A 19,236-nucleotide genomic window follows, 5' to 3' on the forward strand; every position below is an offset into this window, starting at 1 on the left:
ACATATTTGTGTTTAGTGGTAGCTGTCTTTTTAAAATTTTTATTATTATTATAATTTTTTTTATTGATAGAACATATGCATGGGTAATTTTTTACATTATCCCTTGCATTCACTTCTGTTCTGACTTTTTCCTTCCCTCCCTCCATCCCCTCCCCTTAGATGGCAGGCAGTTTTATACATGTTAAATATGTTACAGTATATACTAGATACAATATATGTGTACAGAACCATACAGTTCTCTTGTTTTACAAGAGGAATTGGATTCAGAAGGTTAAATAACCTGGGAAGAAAAACAAAAATGCAAACAGTTCACACTCATTTCCCAGTGTTCCTTCTCTAGGTGTAGCTGATTCTTTAATGATAGCCATCTTTAATGGTAGCAGGGTGGATAAGAGTAGGAAAGAAAATGCACAGCAAAGTACAAAAGAGAACTGAGAAGGAAACACAAAAATGCAGAATACCTTTGAAAACAAAGTAATATTTCCCCCCCCAAAAATTAAACAGTGTGAAATAGCAATTCATGATTTTATATTGAATTCTCTTTTTTGTTGTTATGCTGTGTACATGGAAATATTTTTTGTCTTTTTTATATTTAAGTTCAAAATAATAAAATTAAAAAAGATTATTATTTAGCCATGAAATGAATGAAAGGGTTCAATGGCTTGGAATAAATATTCCTTGACAAAAAGAACCATCTTCATGGTTGAGATTTTTTAAAAAAAATAATTCAACCCAATGGAAATGACTGTTGTTTTTTTCACAAAAAAAAAAATGGAAATATTTTATTTGGAATATATAATTGTGATTGCTAGAATCACAGCAAAACAAAATGTGACTTAAGTAGGGAAGAAATTATGGACATTGACAAATAACTAGTATGAAACAAAGTACTTATATTTCATTTGGAGTTATATTATTTTCATCTGTAGGGTAAAGAACCTCAATTTGATGGAATAGTAGTTGCTCCATGGAAATAAGATATGTAATTCTTCTCTTTGTGGAGAATCTTTTCAAATTTATCAATTTTGTTATATTCAGGTCTATAGATGCTACCAACTACATGAGAAAAATATTCAATAAGAAAAATTGTGCTGAACCCACAACTCTTTGAAGTCATCTAGATTGCTGGTTCTTGTTATCAGATTAAACTTGCTTTATATTTCAAGCCACATTCAGAAAATCTTTACTTATAGTGAGAAAATTGCCTAAATTAAAATTATTTATAACATAACAATCATAACTTAATATACTGTTGGAAATTTGAAGATACAAAAAGTCAAACAAATGCTGTGGAATAGTCCATATGTAATCTCTTTTTGTGGAATCATTTTCATCTGACCTTCTACATTGATATACAGAAAAGACTTAATGCTACAGGAATGCAAAATAAAGAATTCCCATTCATTTTCTTTAGGACCAACATTAATCAGGAGCTGGAGACTTCCACTTAATGACACATTATGATCTTTAGGAGGAATAGTGGAAATTCTGTCAAAAGATCACTGTGTAGTCTATGGGAATCACAGAATGATTTTAGGGACTTCAAATATTTTTTGACAAAGAGCCTTTTGATATACTCCTCATGATTTAGGACAACTTTGTGATAAAAAAATCATTTCAATGGACTTCTCATTACATAGAAAGCAAGGATATTTTGTCTTGGACACATGATTTTTAAACAGATATTTTTAGAATCACAGCAAAATTATCAGTGCTTTTTCTAAGTAATAACTCACTGACATGGATAGTTCATGCTGAAATCAAGTAAACATCATGGGGAAAAATTGTTTTACTTCATTTGGAATTTGTTACGGGCCAGAACTCTGAACTTGAAACAAAGTTTTCCTACAAGGTGCTAAGTCAGTGGAATTGATAGAGACAATGGTTATCTAGTTTAGCATGGCTCAGTATTATTGATTTAATCTTACAAAAATTAATTGTTTCCTAGTGATATAATGATTGGTTTATACTTAGTGTAGCGCAAATAAGCTAGGAGCCTCAGCCAGGATTCATTTGGAAAGATTCAGAGAGCAAAGAAAGCAGGCGGGAGCTCAAGCTCTGGGAACCAAGGAGAGAGCTAGACCTCTAATAAGACTTTGAAAGAGATAATAAAGGATTTGGACTTTAACATCTGGCTATCATTGTGGTGATTACTGAACTGAAACAAAGGCTGCTCCCAAGATTCCAGAGACTTCCAGGAAAACCGAACTAGAGAACAGTACAGGAATTATTATCCTTAATCAGTGGAACAGGGAATATTAATACAAAGGAAAAACATATTGCTCATGGAAGTAAAAAATGTGATAATCATGAAGTACCTTCTTCAATTCAATTTCTGATGAATTTATATCTCAATAAGATAGAAAGGCAAGCAGCTAACAATGGACAGAGTGTGTTATCAGTCTAGAGTCAGAAAGACTCATCTTCCTGAGTTCAAACATAGCCTCAAGCACTTAACTTAACTTAACTATATGGTCTTGGACAAATTTCCTAACCCTGTTTGCCTTAATTTCCTAATTTGTAAAATGATGTGGAGAAGGAAATGGCAAATTATTCTAGTATCTTTGCCAAGAAAACTTCAAATGGGGTGACAAGAATTGGATGTGATTGAAATTATTGAACAACAACAATAAAGAATATAAAGGTAAATAATTTATAATGAATGTAAGCATCCAATAGGAAGTATTATTATTAACCACAACTTTCTTTCTTTATTTGTATCAAATATGTAAATATATGAGTACCAGTTTGATTGTTATTGTAATCAAAGTATACCAGCTTGTTCTTTTAATGCTCATCCTGGAAAACTTGACTTGTATTGAAAAAATTGCTTTTGAGCAAATAAACACAAAGTTAGCTTGATATAGTATTGGAAATAGGAGAAAGTCATGAAACCTTGGGACTAATCAGATTAGCTTCCTTTCTGTGGAATTTCCTTTCATAACAAGTCATTATATTCATGTAGAACAAAGACTAGAAGAAAACAAGATACACAATTCTCACTCCTTAATGTCCAGGATCTCTATCAGTTAGGCAATGGAGACATCCATTTTGTATCACATTGTGGCCTTTAGGAAGAATGATTGTAATTTTTAAAAAATCACCATTTCCAGGAGAATCAAATAATTATTTCAGTAACTTGAAATCTTCCTTGAGAAAGAGACTTTTGATATAGTCTTCATGATTCAACACAATTTCCTTGTGATAATACTCAAAAAGAATTCAAAAGGAATATAATTATTTCATACTCCTGAGATCAGATTTTCTCACTTTCTATGAAATAATAGAAAGAGAAAATACATTTAAAATAACTGTAGATTGCATAAAGTACTTGGGAGTCTATCTGCCAAGACAAACCCAGGAATTATATGAATATATAAGTAATGAATATGAATAACACAGCAATTTTCACACAACAAAGTCAGATCTAAACAATTGGAAAAATATTAATTGCTCATGGTTAGACTGAGCCAATATAATAAAAGTAATAATTTTGCTTAAATTAATCTACTTATTTGGTGTCACAATAACCACACTACCCAAAAATTATTTTAATGAGCTAGGAAAATAATTTCAAAAATTCATCTGGAAGAACAAAATATCAAGCATATCAAGAAAATCAATTTTAGAAAATGTAAAGGAAAGTAATCTAGCCATATCAGATTTCAGACTTTATTATAAAGCTATGATTATCAAAAACAATTTGTTGCTGACAAAGAAATAGAAGAGTGGATCAATGGAGTATTAATATACTCCATAATACATTAGAATAAATGACACCAATTTAGTACATGGTCAACCCAAAGATTCAAGCTTTTGGGACAAAGATTCATTATTTGACAAAAACTGATGGAAAAATTGGAAAACATAATGCCATAATGGCAAAAATTAAGTATAGACTAATATCTCACACTGCATATAAAATTAAGGTCAAAATGGATACATGATTTAGACATAAAGGTGACTTCATAAGCAAATTATGAGTCCATGCTGTAGTTTACCTGGCAAATTTGTAGATAAAAGAAAAAATTAGGACCAAACAAGATATAGAGAGCATTACAAAATATGAAATAGATAATTTTGATTACATACAATTAAAAAAAGTTTTACACAATCAAAACTAATGCAACCAAAATTAGAAGGAAAACAAAATTGGGAAGTAATCTTTGTCTGAAAAAAAAAGACCTCATTTCTCAAATATATAGAGAGAATTGAAACAAATTTATAAGAATCCAAGCCATTCCCAATTGGTAAATAGTCAAATGATATGAAGAGGCAGTTTTCAGATAAAGAAATTAAAACTATCTAGAGTCACATGAAAAATTCTTTAAATCACTATTGATTAAAGAAAGAAAAATAAAATAACTCAGACTGGATAATATGACAAAAAAAAAAAGACAAATGTTGGAGGAGGTGTGGGAAAACTGGTACATTGTTGTGGAACTGTGAACTAATCAACTATTCAAAAAAGCAATTTGGAACTATGCCCAGAGAGCTATAAAACTTGATATACCAGCAACAGCACTTCTAGTTCTGTATCCTAAAGATATTAAAAAAGGGGAAAAAGATATTTATGGCAGCTTTTTTTTTTTTTTTTTTTAATAGTGGCAAAGAATTGGAAATTGAGGGAATGCCCAAAGTGTAGTATATTATTGTAGTGGAATATTGTTGTGCTTTATGAAATGAGAAGCAGGATGATTGCAGAAGAGCCTGATGCAAAGCAAAGTGAGCATAACCAAGCATATGTTGTACATGGTAATAGCAATATTGTTTAATGAAGAACCATGAGTGATTTAGTTATTTTCAGCAATACAATGATCCAGGACAATTTCAAAGCACTCATGATGAAAAAAGCTAACCATCTCCAGAGAAATAATTGATGTTGTCTGAATACAGACTGAAATATATTATTTTCTCTTTCTTTGTTTCTTAGTCTTCTTGTACAAAACAATTAATGGAATCATTTTAAATGACTATATGAATAAGCAATATCACACTGATTTCAGTTTCAGGGAGGGGAGAGGAAAATAAGAAAGGGAGAGATAAAATTTAAAACTCACAATTAAAAAAAAAAACAACCAAATCTTAAAAATTGTTTTAGCATGTAATTAGGGAGAATAAATATTATAAACTTATTTTATTAGTTATAATTAAATAATTATAAATAAAAATAACATCTAGTAGTGGCTCAAATTGCTAGGAAATAGTGGTAAAAATAGGAGAGGTATGTGAAGTAAAAAAATCCAAGAATACACTAGATTCACTCCCTTTCTGTGGAATCTTTTTTTTTCTTTTTAAATTTTCATCAAGAAAAAACACTTACTTCTAGAAGAAGGCAATATATGAACTACATTCATTTGTATCAGGAACTATATCAATGGGACAGAATAGTTTTCCATTACATGTTACATTTCTATTCTTAAGTGGAATATTGAAAACTTTTATAAAGATAACATTATAGTTGATTGTAATTAGAGATTGTCTTCAATAAGTTGGAATATTTCTTGACAAAGGGCCTTTTGCTAAAACCCTCGAGAACAGCAAAATTTCCTTAAAATTTCACTCAATTGAAATGACTTTGGTCATTACATACAAAGTGAGTATATCTTTTTTTTTTTTTTTCCTTGAGGCTGCGGTTAAGTGACTTGCCCAGTGTCACACAGCTAGGAAGTGTTAAGTGTCTGAGACCAAATTTGAACTCAGGTCCTCTTGAATCCACTGCGCCACCTAGCTGCCCCTAAGTGAGTATATCTTAACTTAGGTTTGTATGAATCTTGTCAGCAGTCTTAGAATCACAGCAAATCTAATAGTGCTTTTTACTGTGGAAGATTTTATTGAAATGCCTATCTTTCCACAATCTCTCCAATATTTATTGTAAATTTTGGTCAATTTTGCCAATTTTCAGGATATAAGGTAAAACTTCAGGATTGTTTTAACATATATTTCTCTGATTACTAGTGATTTGGAACTTTTTTATGTGATTGTGAACTTTGCAGTTCTTGTGAAAACTATTCATATTTTAAAATCATTTATTTATTATTTATTTTTAATACATGTTGCTTTATGAATCATATTGGCACAGAAAAATCAGAGCAAAAGGGAAAAACCATGGGAGAGATAAAAAAGAGAAAAAAGAAGTCAACATAGCATGTGTTGATTTACATTCAGTCTCCAAAGCTCTTTTTCTGGATGCAGATGGCATTTTCCATTTAAAGTCTATTGGGCTTGATTTGGATCACTGAACCACTAAGAAGAATCAAATCTTTCATAACAGATCATTGCACATTCTTGTTATTGTTGTGTACAATGTATTTCTGGTTCTGCTTGTTTCACTCAGCATCAGTACATGTAAATCTTTCCAGGCCTTTCTGAAATCAGCTTATTCATCATTTTTATTTTATTATTATTTTTTTCTTTTTCTGAGGCTGAGGTTAAGTGACTTGCCCAGGGTCACACAGCTAGGAAGTGTTAAGTGTCTGAGATCAAATTTGAACCTTGGGTCCTCCTGAATTCAAGACTGGTGCTCTATCCACTGAGCCACCTCATTTTTAGAGAACAATGATATTCGATTATCTTCATATGCCATAACTTGTTCAGTCATTTCCCACTTGATGAGCATCTATTCATTTTCTATTCTTTGCTACCTCAAAAAGAACTGCTAGAAACATTTTTGCACATGTGGATCCCTTCCACTCTTTTATGATTTCCTTAGGATACAGATCCAGTAATGGCACTGCTGGTCAAAGGTAATACACAGTTTAACCAAGTATTTATTGGGAAATAGTTATCAGTCCTATGAATATTTATTATATGTTTACATATCTTGTAAGAGAAATTTGACAGAGATTTTTTCCTCCATTTGATCACTTCCTTTTTTTATACTTAATATTGTTAGTACAGAAGCTTTTTTTTTTTTTTTTAGCTTCAAGTTCCCTCTTCTGCTGTAGAAACAGCTTTATATTTCTTCAGTTACTCTTTTAAATTAAACTTTTAAAAGTAAACTTTTAAAGTTAATCTTTTTAATTTCTTAAAGGTTTAGTCTTTTTTTGGGGGGGCAATACTGTACCCATTTAATCTATTCCCCTCACATATGATTCCTTCATCTTATTTGATATCCCCCTTCTCCCTCCCTTCAACTGGTCCTGTTCCATAGTTATTAAATTTAATTTTTTTGTGCATCTTTCAAAAAGGATTTCTGTCACTCTTTTCATTATCCATCTTTTCTTTCCATTATATCTCATTTCCAGAACAATGTCAATTAATATAAATGTCAGAGAGGTTGCTGATTCATGATAGAATCCTTTCCCCACTGTGTTCCTAATTTTGTGGCCTACCACTGATCTGTAAATTTCTCTTGTGAACTTTTTAATATATTTGTTTAGAAATCTCTTTGTATTCATGCTCTTTCACTTCTTCAGGTGCCGGTTGCCCTCAGAGCTCTCTACTCTACTCTCTACTCAGAGCTCTCAGAGTTGCCTCTAGCTCCCCCTGCCTAGTACAAATAAGTTTTTTGAGCACTAAATCCCCCAGGCTTCATGTAGTGTAAAAGTTTTATTCTATTTCTCTTCATCCATAGGATCACTCATCAATGATATTCTCCCTCAAGTCCAAAGTAAGGTCTCCTTCCTTTCCAACTTTTAAAATCTTATACTTCTCCACAACTATTTACCCCTTATACACTCTTCTTCACTTTCTAAGGCTGCAGAGATCATTTTCCCTGCCTTGCTATCTCTTGATTTGAATATGATATTTCACCCCTTTCTCTCTATCCCTTTGTTCACCTTTCCTCCTTTATGTTCCCATCCATGTTATACTTAAGAATCTCTTTTAAAAAGTATTCACCTAGGGGAAATATGTTATCAGATTCTATCTAGATGCCCTCTACCTCTTCACTGTTATTTCTACTAGATTTCTGCCTTCACTCTTGTCTCTGTGTATATTTAGACAGAATTCTCTTTCTGGTCTCCCTACTGTCAATTTGTTGCTATTACTTCTTTACCTGCTGCCTTATTCACTTCTGTTGCAGTTTTGTTGTTTAGGATATTTAAGAAACAAATAAACTCTTCACTCCTTTTTTTTTTTCTCAATAAAATGCTTCAAACTTTACTTTAATATTTCTCTCTTGTCCTGTATGGGTTAAACTTAAATTTTTTTATTATAGCTTTTTATTTACAAGATATATGCATGGGTAATTTTTCAGCATTGACCTTTGCAAAACCAACTTTTTGCAACTTTTCCCCTCCTTCCCCCCATCCACTCCCCCAGATGGCAGGCAGACCAATGCATGTTAAATATGTTAAAGTATATGTTAAATACAGTATATGTATACATATCCATACAACTATTTTGCTGCACAAGAAGAATTGGACTTTGAAATAAGGTAAAATTAACCTGAGAAGGAAATAAAAAATGCAAGTGGATAAAAAGAGGGATTGGAAATGCTATGTAGTGGTTCACACTCATTTCCCAGTGTTCTTTCTCTGGGTGTAGCTGGTTCTGTTCATTATTGAACAAATGGAACTGATTTGGCTCATCTCATTGTTTAAGAAATTCATATTGAAGAGAGTTCATCAGAATTGATCATCATATAGTATTGTTGTTGAAGTATATAATGATCTCCTGATCCTGCTCATTTCACTCAGCATAAGTTCATGTAAGTCTCTCCAGGCCTTTCTGAAATCTTCCTGCTGGTCATTTCTTACAGAACAATAATATTCCATAACATTCATATACCACAATTTATTCAGCCATTCTCCAATTGATGGGCATCCATTCGATTTCCATAAATTTAGATTTTAATTAAGGGTAGTCACTCTTTGGAATACATTATTCTATTTTCTCCTTTTTTTGTGGTTGCAGAATGGTCTTTTCTTATTCAAATTTTCTTTCCTGTATATTTCATGGTCTTTTTCCTAATGGTTTGCAGAACTTGTTAGGATTACAAGGTGATAACTCAGATTGTCTAAACAATTCTCTAGCTCAGAATTCACACCTTTACTTCAAACCTTTAAAAGGATTTTACTCCTTTAGACTTCTGAAAAGGAGTTTACATATTTAAAGGAGTTTACATCTTTAAACCGAGCAAGTTCATTGGTTGAAGTATTTCCCACAAGCCCCTGAGTTCTCACAAGCCCATTCTCTGTGAGGATAAAAGAAGGCAACATTGAGTCTGAAGTCAGTCTAGACTGGGACATTGAGTTGGGACAGCAGTCTAGATTGGACAGTCTAGATTGGAGAAGAACAAGACTTCCCACGAGAACTTCAGGGAAGCTCAAGGAGATTCAGAGCCAGGATTCAGGAAGAAGAGGATTCAAGATTCTACCTTCGCTCTTGCTGGAGGCTTCAGAAGCCTCCCAAGAAACCTGCTCACAGAGGAAAAGATTATACAGAAGAGAAATCTCCTCCAAGAGAACGATTAACAACTGAGAGACGACAGGACATTTACAGAATTTTTTTTTTTTTTTCCCCTAAGTTGAATTACTAAATTTAACCATTATGTGTTTGGGAGTTTTCAGCCATGATTTGTTTGCTTACATATTAATTTGGAGGCAATCTGTGAATTATTTGAATTGGAATTTTACTTTCTATATTTGGATAGTCTGACAAGTTCTCTTCTTGATGTCTTATGACTCTTACATTTTTACCTTTGATTTCAGTATGTTTTTCTTTGTAAGCATATTTTCTTTTAATTGTTTTGCATTTTTGCTTCTCTTTTCCTAGGTCATTCTTGAATTCTGTATATTCACATTACCAATCTGTTGTTCTCTCTTGGGCTTCTTTACTGAGGCATGTCATTGCAGATTCAAAATTTTCTATTCTTGTCATTATTTTTGCTCTGCATGACATAAATTTTGTTCTCTTAATTCAAATTTCTCTTTTAAACCACTTAAGAGTAAAATGTGATTTCATGTTCTTTTCAAATTCTAATTTCATAGAGTAGTCAATCAGTGGAATAGGTTAGGTTTACAGGACAAAATAGTCAATGACTACAGTAATCTAGTGTTTTACAAACCCAAAGATCCTAACTTTGGGGATAAGAACTCACTATTTGACAAAAACTGCTGAGAAAATTGGAAAGTAGTATGGCAGAAACTAGTCATTGATCCATACCTAGCACCTTAAACACCTTAAGATCAAAATGAGTTCATGACTTAGACATAAAGAGTGATATTATAAGCAAATTAGAAGAACAAAGGATACTTTACCTCTCAGATCTGTGGAGAAGGAAGGAATTTGTGGCCAAAGAAGAACTTGAATACATTATTGAATACAAAATGGTTAATTTTGATTATATTAAGTTAAAAAATTTTTGTACAACAAAACCAATGCAGACAAAATTAGAAGGAAAGCAATAAACTGAGAAAAATTTTTATATTCAAGGATTCTGATAAAGGCCTCATTTCTAAAATATATAGAGAAATGATTCTAGTGTATAAAAATTCAAGCCATTCTCCAATTGAAAAATGGTCAAAGGATATGAATAGGCCATTTTCAGATGAAGAAATTAAAATCATTTCTAGTCATATGAAAAGGTGCTCTAAATCATTATTGATCAGAGAAATACAAATTAAGACAACTCTGAGGTACCACTACACACCTCTCAGATTAGCTAAAATGACAGGAAAAGATGACGAATATTAGAGGGGATGTGGGGAAACTGGAACACTAATACCTTACATTATTTGTGGGGTTGTGAACTGATTCAGCCATTCTGGAAAGCAATTTGGAACTATGCCCAAAGGGCTATCACACTGTGCATACTTTTTGATCCAACAGCACTTCTACTGGACTTGTTTAACAAAAATTGGATTGCTTGCTGACTGGGGGAGGGGGAGGGAAGGGAGGGAAAAAATTAGAACACAGGGTTTTTTAGGGGTGAATGTCAAAAATTATCCATCCATATATTTTGAAAATAAAAAGCTATAATTAAAAAAAAACCCAAATTCTAATTTCTTCCAAATTTATTCTTAGATGTTTACATTCATTTACTAGATCCGGAAACTATATTTCCTTCCACTATAATTATTTTTTATTTTTTTCTGTTGAATTATCTGTCATGTTCAAGGTTTTTGAGATTTACTTTTCTTGAAATATTTGCTATTGTCAACTCATTTCCTGATCTTTTCCCCCAGTCATTTGTATTTTCCCCTTTCCTGATTTTTCCTCTCCTTAAATCATGGGAAACCTGGATTTTTGGAGCTAGATAGCTAAGTATCTCATTTTTCTACATTGGACAATTAGTAGTTCAATGGTCTAGGTTTTTGTCCCATTTTACTTTTGAGTAGTCAGAATTGGAACTAGCTGAATGCTGAGCTACATTTCTTGGGCTCAATGGATTTCTATGTACCCTTCAACATCTAGTGCCAAGTCTTGGTGACTTGTCCCACTTCTAGCTGAGAGTCTGTTTTCCCTCATGATGATAATTTAGAGCTTTACAGTAGTGGTGCTTCCAGGTTACTGTCCCCAGCAGGTTTTTGTTCTTGTGAGTAATTTGGTGTCAAAGTGAAAAAACTAAATCGATATGTATACTTAAAAAAAATTGATCTTCTTTACAATTAATTGATTTTTGTCTTATAACTACGTAACTTTTTTTTTTGTCTTTGAATTTAGTCCCCAAATTCAGCTGGCTGTAATGAGTTAAGTGTAGAAATTCTATTCCTGCTTTAAGGAAATCTGCTTTCCTTGAGAGAAGCAGGTGGACATCATGGACTCTGGATCTCTATCTAACCTTGCAAGTGAATTCAAACAAGGAACTTTTTTTGGTTCCAGGAGTGACCAATTTCTCTGAATTGGCTTGGGTTATAATTAATAGGAAAAACTGTTATCAACTTATCAGCCATCTTCATCTCCTAAGAAAATACCAAGATATCTAGTATCATCTTTATGTCCTGAAGCTAGCTCAAAGAGCTATATTATTGGCACCTTGCCTGTCCTTGTACAATTAAGAAGGGTTCTATCCCTCTTCTAGGAGCTAGAGAATCTGCTATACTTGGTCCACTATCAATGGCTTCAGGATGCAGATGGTTCCCATAAATCAATCAAGCATTCCTGTAACACAGAGAAGAATGGTTGCTAAACCTGTAAGTAAATCTGCTCTTTTTTATGTAACTAATCATGTAGTCCACATTCCCAAGATATTGTTTACTTTGTAACCAATCATTTTGTCTTCCCCTACTACCCAACTCTGTACTCCCTAAACGATATTAAGGCTCCTGAATCTTACCTTGAGATTTTTGGCTATTGAGAGACTATTGAACTGATCCAATTTATTGTTAATTGTTAGGCAATCTAATAAATTGATCATGCTTAGATCATTGTCTCTAACCTTACTTTAACTTTCAAATGTAACAAAGGCTGAACAAACTTCTACATCATGGAGCTAGATTCTTTATGGAATTAGAAAAAGGAAGAGGGGGAATGGGATTCATGTATGAGTTTTAAGGTAAGCTTATGTCTGTTCGAGGATCTGATAGTGTGGTCTCATTGACATATTGTGAAAGTGGGAGAGAGGCATTCAGTGCACTCAAGGTCAATGACCATCAGTTCTCAATTTTGTTATTTTTTTAAAATCTTTTTTGTATTCTGAGTGTCCTGGCCCATAGAGATAGCTGAAATTACTTTATACTTAGTATATAATTTCTATTTTGAGAAGTGGTGGGAATCAGAGAAATTTGCTAGTTCACCATCTTGTGGTTTACACATGACCTGAATCCTTGTGTACTTTATAATAATTCTCTGAATTATGCCTCTGTGATGATTCTGATGATATTAACAATAATTAATGATGACGATGATGATGATCCTGTTGCTATTATTGCAGTGGTTGTTTTTAACCTCAAATGTGCTTTTCTTTTTCTTTTTTTTCTGGGATAATTTGTTTCATTATTTGTGCATTCCTTCATAATTATATTTGTTCACTTTTTCTTTGTATTTCTGTTGTTGGGAGTATTTGCAAGGCAAATAACCAGCTTACATATAATTTTATTTATAGAAATATCTCAAAGTTATTCTTTTCACAGAATGTACATTTTTTTTCATTAATGATTAACTCAGATTTTCACACATGCCATCTTGAGATAAATCTTGAGCTCCTTTGCTTTTTTGGTGTATTATTTCATTCTCTCCTATAGTTTCTGGTACTTTTATATTGAAGTTTTATTTTCTGTCATTGGAATAGTTAAATTTAATAATTTACTATGTGTTTTGGATTTTCCAGAAACTTAAAAAAATTATTTATGAATTCTTGTGATAGGTTTTGTCCTTTTGTTCAGAAATTATGGGCAATTTTCTTATAGTATTTCTTGAATTGTGCTGTTTACTTTTAAAAAAAACTTATTGTGTTCTTTTGGAAGGTTTTGTTTGTATAAAGATCATATATTCTTTTTTTTTAATGAAAGCTTTTTATTTTTCAAAACATATGCGTAGACAATTCTTCAACATTAGCCCTTGCAAAATTTTGTGTTCCAATTTTCCTACTCTCTCCCCATACTCTCCCCTAGATGGCAAATAGTCCAATATATGTTAAACATGATAGAAATAGATATTAAATCCAATATATGCATATATATTTATATAATTATCATGTTGCATAAGAAAGCTCAAATAAAACCAATTAAAAAAAGGAGAAGCAAAATAAAATGCAAGCAAACAACAACAAAAAGAGTGAACCACACTCAGTTCCACAGTCCTCTCTCTGGGTGTAGATGACTCTCTTCATCACTGAACAATTGAAACTAGTTTGAATCATCTGTTGAAGAGAACCTTGTCCTCAGAACTGATCATCTTATAATCTTGTTGTTGCCGTGTGGAATGATCTCCTGGTTCTGCTCATTTCAGTTGGCATTAGTTCACGTAAGTCTTTCCAGGATTCTCTGAAATTATCCCGCTGGTCATCTCTTACAGAAGCAATAATATTCCATTACATTCATATGCCTTAATTCATTCAGCTATTCTCTAATTGATGGGCATCCATCCAGGTTCCAGTTTCTTGCCACTACAAAAAGGGCTGCCCACAAACATTTTTGTGTATATGGGTCCCTTTCCCACCTGTAAGATCTCTTTGGGATATAAGCCCAATAGAAACACTGCTGGATTAAAGGGTATGCACAGCTTGATAACTTTTTGAGCACAGTTCCAAATTGCTCTCCAAAATGGTTGGATCTGTTCATACCAAGTGTCCCAGTTTTTCCACATCCCCTCCAACATTCATAATTATCTTTCCCTGTCATCTTAGCCAATCTAAGAGGTGTGTAGTGGTATCTCAGAGTTATCTTAATTTGCATTTCTCTGAAAGATCATGTATTCTTTTTTTTTTCAGAGAATATAATAATTTCATTCTAAGATATCCCTAAGTTTACCACATATTTCAGATGCAACTTCTATCACCGTTCTCATCCTCTCTGTCGGGATCTTTTGAGCAATAGCTGTGTGAGCCCTATAATGCCTGATATAGGCACATTGGGGGAAAAAAACAAGTCAGATTTTGTGACATGGAGCCATCATAACCCAATCTTTTGGTGAATTCACTAAGACCTAAAGCAACTTATCTCATAGCCTTGATCACAAGATATTCCTTAGGCTCACACACAACACAGGGAATCATAAATATAGACACGTAGAGGCATAGATGATAGATGATAGAACTCCTCAAAGAAGCATTTCTTTGCTGCTATAGATCATGTATTCTTTTAAGTTTTTTTCTTTTCTTCTTCCTTATTATCCACCATTTCTCTGTATTTGTATTCTCATTAGTTGATTTTTTTTCATGTTTCTTTATGAAATTTGTCATTGTTAATTCAACTTCTTTTCAAATTTCAAAATTCAACTGCTCTTCATAAATTCTACTTTTGTTATTCTCATTTCACTCAATTTATCGATTAATTTTTCTTTGTTTTAAAATATTTAATCAAATATATTTTGATTCATTTATATTATCAACCCATATTCCTTGCTTATTATTAATATAGTTCTTTTGTTTATCTGTTAATGCCCAAGTTTTTAAATGAGTATCTTCCTGCTGATTTTTTGGGTAATTTTGGTCTCTTTCCCTCATATTTCCCCATTGTTTACTTTCTGACTCCTCCTTTGATGGCACTTTCTCCAGGGGCTAACCTCAAACCTTTCTCAGCCTCCTTCTACACTGGGGAATTACTTCTTTTCTTTTCTTTTCTTTTTTTTTTTTTTTTTTTTAAAACAACCTCAGTTTCTTCTCCCATTATCTTTAGTGGGGTGGAATAAAACTTGATGCCAATCCTCTTTTCTTCAGGTCTTGTAAAGGCATCATCAGTTCTCTGGCTGAGCATTATCAAAGTACAACATATCTTGAAGCTGTCATCTCTAGGCAGTTAAAACTCCCCACTTTCCTATACCATCAGTTCCATGGTATATAATATATGGGGCAGAATTCTGTGCAGGGGTAGAGGTGTACTTCTTGGCAGAAAATGGTGCCCAGTGTGGGAGGGCCTACTGTGTTTTATGGGTTAAGCATTAATCTTTTCTATTATTTGTTCATCTGATTATTTCATTAGTGGACATTAGTGGATTATTAGTTTTTTAAACTTATAATAGTATTCTTTCAAACTCTATTTTAAGTGTTGAGAGAGTATGCCTTAGACTTTTGTAAGGGTGGTGTATTCATCTTACTGTACTTACAGTTCTACTTTAGTAAATATCTGTACCTAAAAGTTAATTTAATCTGATTTATTAATTTATTTCAATTTATTATCAATTAGAGAAGTGTTATAATAGAGGCTTACACATTATAGTTTTTTAGCCAGATAATGAAGTAGATAGAATACTGGACCTGAAGTCAGGAAGTCTCATTTTCTTAAGACCAAATCTTACCTCAGCCACTTATTAGTTGTGTGACCCTGGACAAGTCACTTCACCCCATTTGCCTCAGTTTCCTTATTTGTAAAATGAGCTAGTGAAGGAAATTGCAAAATATTCCATTATTTTTATTAATGAAAACCCCAATATAGTGACAAATAGTAGGACACAACTGAAATGACTGAACAAAAAAAGTTATGAAACCACTACCATCCTCTCAGTGGTATCATAAAATCCTGGGAGGAGAGATGCAATAGTTCTGGGACCCAAAAAGACTATCCAATTATTGGTTGTAAAATTAACTTCAGAGCCTAATTGATCTATGTATACAATGTACCAAAATCATAATTTATCATAAAATGTTTATGTTAGATTCATAAAATTTTAAGAAGCAAGGAAGAAATTATATTTTGGATGTATGGACAAAGAAGAGTCCATGAATTAACAAGAGACAGAAAGTTTTGTAGAAGGCTGGAACTCTGGAGAAATATACTTGAAACAAGGTATTAACTCAGTGGAATTGATGAGATGATGGTTCTTTAGTATACTTAGTACTTAGTATGGTGATGTAATGGTTCTCTAGTTCACACATATTCAGTATGCTGTAATGATGTAATTGTACTAAGATATATAAGAGCTGAGAAGCACTGGAAATGAGACATTCCATTTTTGACCAGCCTTGTGGTGGCTGTCCTGCCTTCATCACTTCTGCACTAAGACTAAGGACCTTCAGAAAGCTAGCCCAAACATTACAGTTTCATAGGATATAAAATAAATAATTTGAATTGTATAAAATTTAAAAGTTTTTTATATAAAAAATTGCAAGTGAAAGCCAATTAATTGGAAAAAAATATTTGGAGAATTTCTCCTCACAAATATCTCACTTCATGAACACACACACACACACACACACACACACTTTCTAAGGAATGTATCCAAGCTATAGATAACCAAATGAAAAAATGCTCCAAATCATGAGTAGAGAGATTCAATTTACAATAACTCTAAATTTCCATCTTATGCCCATAAGATTGAAAAACACTTTTTAAAAAAAATGATACATATTGGGAGGGGTGTATAAGAAGACATACATTAGTGTACTTTTAGCAGAGGTGTGAATTGGTCTAAATATCCTGGAAAACAATTTACAAACCAAAGTCACTAAATTCTTCATATCCTATATCCTAAATAATATCACTTATACCTGTATTCCAAATATATCAAAAAGAGGGAAAAGACCCATATATGAAACTAAGAATTTTGAAAATGAAAATTAATAACAACTAACCTTGATGTTTAACCACAAAATTTATAATTTATAATTTAACTTTCTTTGTATCCCCAGCACTTGGCACAGTGCTGATATAGTGAGCTCTTAACAAATTTTTATTGGCTGGCTGACTGACTGAATAGTTGGATGGGCATAGATATTGAAGAGTTTTTTGATACCAGGCACAGTATTTTTGCTTTTGTTTTTTGATCCTTAAGGTAATAAGGAGCCATTATAATTTATTGCGTAGAAAATCACTTTGGCTGCTAAATGGAAAATACATTGGAGTGTCAGGCAGATCAATTAAGATGCAGTTATAATAATCCAGGTGAAAAGTGATGAGGGCTTGAATTACTTTAGTGGTTATATGAGTAGAAAGGAGGAAATAAATTTGAGAGATGTTGTGGAGTTGGAAATTAATATTTTGCAACTGATTAGATTTCAGGGTGAATGAAAATACAGAATCTGGTTCATTGTAAATAGGGAAGTTCATAAAAGTGGTGGTTTGGTTATGGAAAGTTGATAAGTTCTGTTATGAACATACATTGTACTGAATTTGAGATGCCTAGAAAATATCCAACAGGCAGATATCGTAAGATTCCTCATGTAAAATCTGTTAAATGCCTGTGTTAAAAGCTTTATTTAGGTGCTGGCAGATATATACATCACATGGAAAGCCAAGTCATTACTTTCCTGAAACTAATAATTTAAAGGTACAAGAATTATAATAGCTCATATTATATTTATTTATATTTATAAAGCATTTTACATATATTGTGTCATTTGATCTACATGATAAGCTTGAGAGATAAGGACTATCTATGATGGTGATGATAAGGATGATGATGATGGGGAAACTGAAGCACAGAAAATTTAAGTGATGACCTATATAGCACAGCTAGTAAGTATCATATAAATAGGATTATGCCCTATATATTCTCTACTTCAATCAAGTCTGAAACTTGAAGCCCTCCACACTAGGAGTCTCTACAATGAGGAGTACAATCTAAGATGCACATAAAATGTACTGTTGGAAAGGAAGTATTATGACTTTTACACATTTCTATCTAAAAATGATATAGAAATTACATTTAGCTTCTATTTAGAATCTAGATTGACATGACACTTGGTCCAAATGTCAAATAATTATGTGTCACATATGAGCTTTCTTAAGGGAAGAGAGAGAGTATTCCACAATATGGAGGCATTGAAAATGACACCCTTAATGATTTTTAAATTTTCACTGTATTACAGAGTATCATATTTTATGGATGTCCTTTTAAATATATTTGTATCACAGATTATTTAATTTTAATCACACTAATAGAAAGTGACAAATTGATTAAAACATTCTGAAGGGAAAATGTAGATTGATGATAATCATGAAAGTTAAAATTTTACTCCTATAAGTCAGTCCTTTCTTAGTAAAGGAAGTTTTTTAAAAAAGAATTATGTAAAAAAAATGACAACCTAAGCTCTTACCAGAAAATCTTCCAAAATAAAAATCTTGAAGATAATTTGAAATATGAATGTATATTCATTATCAACAATAAATCTTGCCATATGTAAACACAACCCAGTCTTCTCTGGGCATGCTCCATTTGCCTAACATAGGGGTACCATTGAGGGGCCTTTGGAGTATGTCCAAATAGTCTAACATGAAAGCCCCTGTGTCTCCTACCATGTAAATGAGAGCAGCCTTCTATGATTGTCTTTTCAGAGGCTAGATAAAAATCAGAGAAATGTTGAAGAGCTGGCTTTCCCCCACATATCCATCTTCTAATGCCTTTTTAATCTCTTTATGAGTCTGTACCCTAATAGTTTGGAACTGCATGCATCCTCTATTGAAGGAAAAGTAGCAACTTAACCCCTCATGCAGACATGCTGTATTGAATCATCACTTCCTCTATCATTGAGAAGAATCTTGAAAGTTGGGTTACAACAGGAATATATGTTGCTGTGAGACTTCTGTGTGAACCAGATTAATTATTATTCAGTTATTTTATTCATGTACAACTCTTGTGATGCTTTTTTTTTTTTTTTCCAAAATGGTTTGCCAGTTCCTTCTGCAGTTCTTGTAATGGATGAGGAAACCAAAGCAAACAGGGTTTTAAGTTACTTGCCCAGGGTTACACAAT

This window comes from Sminthopsis crassicaudata, chromosome 2 (genome assembly GCF_048593235.1).
Source record: "Sminthopsis crassicaudata isolate SCR6 chromosome 2, ASM4859323v1, whole genome shotgun sequence".
Lineage (NCBI taxonomy): Eukaryota > Metazoa > Chordata > Mammalia > Dasyuromorphia > Dasyuridae > Sminthopsis > Sminthopsis crassicaudata.